General features: G+C 39.8%; 1 long non-coding RNA gene across 1 annotated transcript in view; it reads right to left on the bottom strand.

The window, feature by feature from the left end:
* Positions 1–317: 317 nt before the first annotated feature.
* The window catches only part of LOC144827708 (uncharacterized), a 90,342-nt gene continuing 81,564 nt past the window's right edge, over positions 318–9,095 (bottom strand). Inside the window, exon 3 of the long non-coding RNA XR_013610321.1 lies at positions 318–471. This is a non-coding gene — a long non-coding RNA (uncharacterized LOC144827708). The remainder of the gene's footprint in view (positions 472–9,095) is intronic.

Genomic DNA, 9,095 nt, shown 5'->3' with positions numbered 1-9,095 from the left:
TGCCCAGTTTTATGTGTAACTTTTCTCATAAAGTCTCACATTGATATTGATTGTGGCTGTGACAATGATGAAGAGATGAAAATAACTCTTGTCATAAGAAAACACTCTTCTTGGCACTTGTATTTGTAACTATTGAACATTTTTATTGACGTATGTACAAAACGATACTTAAATATGACTGCTACAAATTACGCTTTGGATCTTGAATATCAGAAACACTCTTAAGTGTGATCTGTTTTCTCATGTCACTTAGTACACATACCTTTATCTCCTCAGTGTTCTGTCTCTAAGCATTTTGCAGCAGCCAAAAAGGATGTGCTCTCTATGCCTCTTCTTACAAGGGATCATTTTCTTTCTGCCTTTATTCTCATTCTTATTAAGTAGCCTCTCTGTCTTTCACCCTCCTGTATTCTATTATTTCTCTGCTTCTCAGAAATCGTGCTTGTTATACACACTTCTATGAAGAAGCACCTCGAGACAAATGAAAAATATTGTAAACAAAAATGTAGGAACCAATGAGCCTCTAGTCACAAGTAGAAACATTAATTTTACGAAAATAAGGAAAGGACCAATTGGCTTTCATCTTCAAATAGTGGAAACGGTTTAGAAACATAGATAAACAAAAGTACTTCTGCCTATAAGTAGAGAAACGTGTACCTCCTTCCACAATTTCAAATGGGACAGCAACTGTGCCTTAATGTCATTTATTTGGCAAGGAATGTGAGGCGCTTTGTGAGTGTGCTGAGTTATGCTTAAAATGAAGGCTATTGCTGATGCAATTGTTAATACTATGAAAAATGTACATGACCACGCATGGAAAATAATGTAGTACATTGCGTATATTTTTATTTATTCTATTTATTTTACGAACCATGCCTTTGGTACATTACGTGTAACTCAGTTTAGAAATACATGAAACCATATTTTATCGTACAAACCTAAATGTAGAAGAAAAACCAATATGAGGCAGTAATAAGGTAAATCTGCACTAGAGGCAAGGAACATATAAAATAACAAAATATACAGCGAAGAAGTTCAGAGGTTGAGGATTAGTTTAAAAACAAAGGAGAGAGTTGAAAAATATTTTCTGATGTTTGATAGGGCGGGAGCTTTCCTAATGTCACTAGTAGAGCTATATTCAAAGCCTTTTTAGAACCAACCTTTAGCTTTTATTGAAGCAGGATAAACAAATAACATAAAGGACCAAGGGCCTGGATTCGAGAGTTGAAGGTCAAGATTTACAACAATGGTGGAAGGTTGAAAATTAGGTTTAGTATTGGTGTGGTGAGGCTCAGTAGTCATGTGATTGTGCATCCCATTATTGCCCATGTGAGGTTGACAGTGGTGCTTCCAACTCACTTGAGGCCTGTACAGCTATGAGTATCCGTCACCCAATGAACTTCTTTTGGTGCATGGAAAAGAACATGGGGACAAGATTTGTGTCTGTCTCCTCGACTGATACTCTGGTGGAACTCATAAAGTTTCACTTCGTGGAATTCCGTGCAGTTAGATAAAACGTCTGCAAGATTCTATGGAGTTCTGCAAATGGCCATTAATCAACACATCCTGTTGCTCACCCTTGTTTTTAGTAATGGGAGCTAATTTTGCCCTGAAAAATCAGCACGAATGGCACCACGCTGCATGCCAGAATGTGCTGCATCTCAGGTTGGTTTTGCTACTACTCGAGCAGATTTTCTACTTGACCGGCCGTTTTTTCAACACAAAAGGTTTGCAACCACCCCTGTCCACTTATCTTGAGAAAATCTCGCCGGGTGCCCTCTTAGAGCCCTTGAATCGCACTAGGGGATGCCAATTCTTGCTCACCCATGCCCACTACACTTGCCGAACTGCGCATGAGAGAAAACTCTGCCATGCAGCGGTTGGTGGAATTTGGCCGGGACTCCATGTTACATGTGTAATGCGAAGTGGCCAAAATACTATGAATTCCGCTGGCGGAGCGGTATTTTCTGCCAAATCCTTGTGTGTATCCACAATGCTGAATGAACCAGATTACTGACATACTATCTAAACCAACAATATAGTGTAACATAAATTTCATGTCAAAAATATCATTACACAAATATCATATCCCTATTCTTATAATGTCAAGTACAGAAATAGCTAAAAAAAATACTGTTTCACACTAATACTGTTAAAAAGATGTACAAATATTGTTTCTTAATAAATATAGTTTAAAGTTGTGATTCTTAAATATTTTGTTATATACCTTTAATATAATGTTAATTAAATAAATCTCATTAATATTTAATACTATAAATAAATATATACTTACATAAACACACATACATATATTTGCACATACATTTATATATGTTGCAGTCCACGACCACTTCTTGAACTGCAACAGGTGGGCTTTCTTCTTTGTGGGCGAAGCCTTCAGACATGGATAAGAGGGCTGCAGGACTGATATCCGATCACGTGGAAAGTCTCCTGAATTACCTGGGCACTGAAGAAGGCAACACTTTGCCGAAATGCATTCGCCACATTTGTGCTAATAAAGAGCTTCCTTCAATGTCCCCCGTTGTGGCCTCTGCTCTTTCGTGAGGAGGAGTTGGGATTGACATTATATATATATATATATATATATATATATATATATATATATATATATATATATATATATATATATATATACAAAAAAGAAGGGGAGAACTCTGGGTAGGTCTCAGTTTAGGTGGAAAGCAGCTCCTGTTAGAGCACTCTCAACACCAGCGACACTCTAGATCTGCTCGCCTCAAATGTCTGTTTTTCTATCAAAGTTTTTAAGCATAGGATTAGACAGTGCTATCCATGCCGAGATAGAAAATGACAAAGTTTTTCGCCATTTAAACAGCAAAGTCTTTAAGCATAGGACTAGTACAGTGCAGTCCTTGCCGAGCTGTCAAATAACAAAAGCCATTTATCACTCCAGGCACAATATTACAGCTTTGAATTGGTAAAATACCAACTCAAGCCAACCTGAATCCTATGCTTAAAAACTTTGATAGAAAAACAGACATTTGAGGCGAGCAGATCTAGAGTGTCGCTGGTGTTGAGAGTGCTCTAACAGGAGCTGCTTTCCACCTAAACTGAGACCTACCCAGAGTTCTCCCCTTCTTTTTTGCATAATTTATGCGTCACTCTATGCCTGAAAGGGTTTTGTTTTGACTTAATACTGGGTGCTCCCTTGTGTCTGGACAAAGCTATACCTCTCTGAAGAGCTCTAATTAGAGCGAAACACTGTGTCAGGGGTTGCTTTTATTCATTTCAGGTTGGCTTGAGTTGGTATTTTACCAATTCAAAGCTGTAATATTGTGCCTGGAGTGATAAATGGCTTTTGTTATTTGACAGCTCGGCAAGGACTGCACTGTACTAGTCCTATGCTTAAAGACTTTGCTGTTTAAATGGCGAAAAACTTTGTCATTTTCTATCTCGGCATGGATAGCACTGTCTAATCCTATGCTTAAAAACTTTGATAGAAAAACAGACATTTGAGGCGAGCAGATCTAGAGTGTCGCTGGTGTTGAGAGTGCTCTAACAGGAGCTGCTTTCCACCTAAACTGAGACCTACCCAGAGTTCTCCCCTTCTTTTTTGCATAATTTATGCGTCACTCTATGCCTGAAAGGGTTTTGTTTTGACCTAATACTGGGTGCTCCCTTGTGTCTGGACAAAGCTATACCTCTCTGAAGAGCTCTAATTAGAGCGAAACACTGTGTCAGGGGTTGCTTTTATTCATTTCAGGTTGGCTTGAGTTGGTATTTTACCAATTCAAAGCTGTAATATTGTGCCTGGAGTGATAAATGGCTTTTGTTATTTGACAGCTCGGCAAGGACTGCACTGTACTAGTCCTATGCTTAAAGACTTTGCTGTTTAAATGGCGAAAAACTTTGTCATTTTCTATCTCGGCATGGATAGCACTGTCTAATCCTATGCTTAAAAACTTTGATAGAAAAACAGACATTTGAGGCGAGCAGATCTAGAGTGTCGCTGGTGTTGAGAGTGCTCTAACAGGAGCTGCTTTCCACCTAAACTGAGACCTACCCAGAGTTCTCCCCTTCTTTTTTGCATAATTTATGCGTCACTCTATGCCTGAAAGGGTTTTGTTTTGACTTAATACTGGGTGCTCCCTTGTGTCTGGACAAAGCTATACCTCTCTGAAGAGCTCTAATTAGAGCGAAACACTGTGTCAGGGGTTGCTTTTATTCATTTCAGGTTGGCTTGAGTTGGTATTTTACCAATTCAAAGCTGTAATATTGTGCCTGGAGTGATAAATGGCTTTTGTTATTTGACAGCTCGGCAAGGACTGCACTGTACTAGTCCTATGCTTAAAGACTTTGCTGTTTAAATGGCGAAAAACTTTGTCATTTTCTATCTCGGCATGGATAGCACTGTCTAATCCTATGCTTAAAAACTTTGATAGAAAAACAGACATTTGAGGCGAGCAGATCTAGAGTGTCGCTGGTGTTGAGAGTGCTCTAACAGGAGCTGCTTTCCACCTAAACTGAGACCTACCCAGAGTTCTCCCCTTCTTTTTTGCATAATTTATGCGTCACTCTATGCCTGAAAGGGTTTTGTTTTGATATATATATATATATATATATATATATATATATATATATATATATATATATATATATATATATATATATATTACAAACAAAACGCCCTGAAGCATTGAAGGGGCACTCTCCCACACTCCAGACCTCGCGGTCTAATATTACCTCGTTGCAGTCTTTTCCTTCATTGCAATAACAGTCTTTTTGTTGTTAAAAAGCCGACGCGTTTCGAGGCATTCCACGCCTCTTCTTCTTGGGCAAACAACAAGCATTGATAGCTCACCATGTTGCTTTTCAGCCTTTATGTAGATCGCCTTCAACGGGCGGAGCTTAGTGCAATGTTCATTAGAGCATTTCGGGAGTTGAAGTCCCCCACAGTGAGCATTAGTGACATCCTTGGTAGGTTCAATGTCTTGAATTATTTAAATGCAATGTTCTGATTCCTATATATATATACATACACATATATAATGTAACACAATTATAAGAAATTAATATTTACATTATATGTATTTATATTATATATATACTTTTTATTTTTACATTGAAATATTAAAATCAATTAATTCAAATCCAAAACATTAAATTAATTACCAAACAAACAAAATGTAAAACAATATTATATATATATATATATATATATATATATATATATATATATATATATATATATATATAAATATATATATATTACCTACTGGCGGTCGCCAGTAGGTAGTTATAGTTAGGATTGTTTTTCATAGGGAAATCGCAACATTCTATTGGGAATAACTTTGGCGCCGGTTGAGGAATCTGCCTGAAATTTTCCTCAACTTTGCCGCACGGCGCTCTGGTCTTTCCCTGAAAGTTTGGGGGGATCCGTCAAGCGGAGGCCGAGATAAAAAGGGTGGTCCCAAAACGTGTTTTCCCCATGTTAATTTCCATAGGGCGGTCGGACTCACTTTTAGCTCGAACGGCTGAATGGATTTTCACCAAACTTGGCAAAATTGTAGGGACTGGTAGCCCGATGTGCTTTGCTATGTCGCAAGATATGTGCTCCAGAGGATTTTGAGTAATTTAGGTTAAAAAAAATATATATATCTATAGCCGCGCCCCTGTACGCGGACCGGGGAGCGCTCCGGGCGCGCCACGCGACTTGCGCACAGAAAGCTGATTGGCTTTCGGGTGTCTGTAAACATTCCAAACAGTCCGGAGCGGCCGCCATCTTGTGTCTCGGTAGGATCGAGACACAAGAGGTGGCAAAAACAAAGGGCGAAATAACGAAAAGGGGGCAGAGTAGACCCCCCCTGACCCCCTAGGTTTGATGTGGGGGCCATAAAAGGGTCCCGCGGGTGAAAACATTTTTAAATTTTTTTCGATTTTCGCGGGGGGAGCGCCCGGTACGCGCACCGCGGAGCATACCGGGGAGCGTACTTTGGGGAAAAATAGTGAAAATAGTAGTGTAAAAAAATCATTTTGAGTGATGAGAGGTAGGGTAGCTCTGAAAAGAGCTTTTGGGTTCTGTGGCTGTTTTAGGTACCTACAAGTACGTCCATACACACCCACACGCACACAACCCCACACCCCCACAGCCACACACTCCCCACACATACCTCACACACGCACACCTCCACCTACACCCAAACACCCCACACCCCAACACCGACACCTTACACATCCACACCCACACCCACACACCCCACCCCCCACACACACACCTCACCCCCCCAACACACACACACACACGCACACACAGATACCTCACAGACACACCCCACACATCCCACACACACACCTCCCTCCCCCCCACAAACACACACACCTCACAGACACACCCACACATCCCACACATACACACACATCCTACACACATACCCCCCACACCCACACACCTCCCACACACACCTCACACACCCACACCTACACCTACACTCAAACACCCCAAACACCCACACCCACACACACCTTACACACCCACACACCCACCCACACCCACATACCCCACACACCTACACACACCTATACACCTCACCCCCCCAGACACACACACACACACACCTCACAGACACACCCCACCATCCCCCACACACACCTCCCCCCCACACATGGGGAAAACTCACTGAAACTGTAAAATAATAATTTAAAGTGCTTAGAGGTAGGGTAGCTCTGAATAGAGTTGTGTTGTGTGGGTGATTTAAGTACCAACATGTAGGTACCAATGCAGAGTCTTAAATTCAATGTACACCTTTTTTCTGTAGATATCTTGCATGTTGTTACAGAAGTTATTGTGGTATTTGGAATCCATACCATAGTCTGTCAGGAAAGCAGAAACAGATCCTTTAAGTACTCCCTGAGAAGACCTAGGGGATCATGGGTAGTCTACCCTGCTCCCTTATGATGTTTTAAAATTGCACAGTATACTGTAAGTTTCACTTTATACTATAATATAAATATAAATCCTTTAAGTACTCCCTGAGAAGACCTAGGGGATCATGGGTAGTCTACCCTGCTCCCTTATAATGTTTTAAAATTGCACAGTATACTGTAAGTTTCACTTTATATTATAATATAAACATAATCATTTTGGTAGTACTTCATGAATTAGATATAAAAATGAATAATGTCTCAAACAATTTTTAATTATTAAATAAAAATGTATTGGTTAGAATTTTCATAGTTCAATAAAACTTCCAGCATTAGATCATCTGGAATCTCCTCAAAAATGCATGTTTCTATATCTTGTAAACATTCAATAAATTGTTGATCCAAAGACTGATCCATAAAATCTTCTTCAACCAAATCTTCATTAAGAATCTTCTCATATGTAATCTCGAAGGAAAGATAGATGTTTTCTTGCTCCCCTTCCATTTTTTTGCTGTAAATTGCATAAAAAATAACTATATCAGTAGAGTTAGGGCACTGTTGGGTTTAAGTTCAGACAGTAGTTCTGATTTTTTAACAGTGAAGTTAACTTTGGGCAGTGTATGGTAACAGGCAGGAAGTAGATATATAAAAAAGTGCCTGTGAAGAAGCGTAAGTAAATTCATATTTATAGCAGAGAAGCCTAAGTCAATCCATAAATATAACAGAGGAGCCTATCTCTATCTATAACTATAGCAGAGGGACAGTAAATAACTATCAGAAAACGTTTTTACAAATTAACTGAAAGTGCCCCTTACAAATTATCAACTTACTTTACAGAGAGGTGAAGAAGAAAAAATGCGAAAATCCTTTCAAGATGTACCTCAGGTAGTTGTAGTCAAAATGGCCATGTTTCCCTCTCATTTTTCATTTATATTCATGTACATAACCAATCAAATGTCAGGAAAAAAAAGTTGAAAATGAAAGTAACATTTTAATTGGTTGTAAATTCTAACACTTCAGATGTGTTTTTGTCATGTAATTTACCTCAGGATATTTAGACAATGCTACAGCTCAAATGGCTCAATGGAATTCCACCAAATTTGGGAAAATGGTAGGGATTGGTATGTAGTAGGGCCTATTCTATATTTGGTGAAAGTGTCTCCAGTGGTTTTTATGTAAATTAACTTTTAAACATTTTTGGGAGTGCTTCCCGGTGCGCACCCCAGCACGCGTACCGGCAGCGCTACGGGAGTCCTCCATCTTGTGTTTCGGAAGAGTTGAGACACGAGATGGAGGACAAACAACGTTGGGAATGGGTAAAAAGGGGCACGGTAGACACTCCCTGACCCCCTAGGTTTTCTGAGGGGGGCTTACGAGGCCCATATAGGCCCAAAAATATATATATTTTTTTTTTATTTTCTCGGGGGGAGCGCCCGGTACGCGTACCAGGGAGCGTATCGGGGAGCGTACTTTGGTGAAAAACAGTGAAAAAAGTTAGAGTAAAGTAATTGTTTTGAGTGATCAGAGGTAGGGTAGCCCTGAAAAGAGCTTTTGGGTTCTGGGGCTGATTTAGGTACCTACAAGTAGGTTCCAATGCACAGTCTTAAATTTAGGAGGAATATTCTATTCCCCTCATCTGAGAAGTGCACACCATCTCCTCTGTAGATATCTTGCATGTTGTAACGCAAGTTATTGTTGTATATTGAACCCATTCCATAGTCTCTCATGTAAGCAGAAACAGATTTATTCACATGTTTCCGTGCTTTCTCAAATTGTGGACAAAATTGGTTGGACCACCTCCATTTCTGTCTTTGGCATATATTGGAAAATACCAAGGCAGTTTGAGGAAAAAGTGCCATCAATTGCCCAAAGGTGTCCTTTAAAACCATTTCCAGACCTACCCCAGTCAAAGTGCCTAAGTCATTTCCTCCACAGTGCAGAATTATCAGGTGAGGGTGTGGCAGATGCAAAAAGGTTTTCACCAATGGTATCAATTGATGACATCTCAATCCTCTCTGGCCAATCCATTTAATGTTCACATTTGGTAAATCAAGGTTGTGAAAATTTCTGGTAGCTGCATACCTTTGAGCCCAGTGGGTGTAGCTATGTCCAATAATCCATACAGAATACACGGTAAGAGGAGGTTCTGGTGCAGTCAGATGAAGTGTGGGAATGAAATGGCAGTTGGAACAGTA

Source organism: Lissotriton helveticus, chromosome 4_1 (genome assembly GCF_964261635.1).
Source record: "Lissotriton helveticus chromosome 4_1, aLisHel1.1, whole genome shotgun sequence".
Taxonomy (NCBI): Eukaryota; Metazoa; Chordata; class Amphibia; order Caudata; family Salamandridae; genus Lissotriton; species Lissotriton helveticus.
The sequence above is the reverse complement of the archived record's forward strand: the minus strand, read 5'-3'. Positions and strand labels throughout refer to the sequence as shown.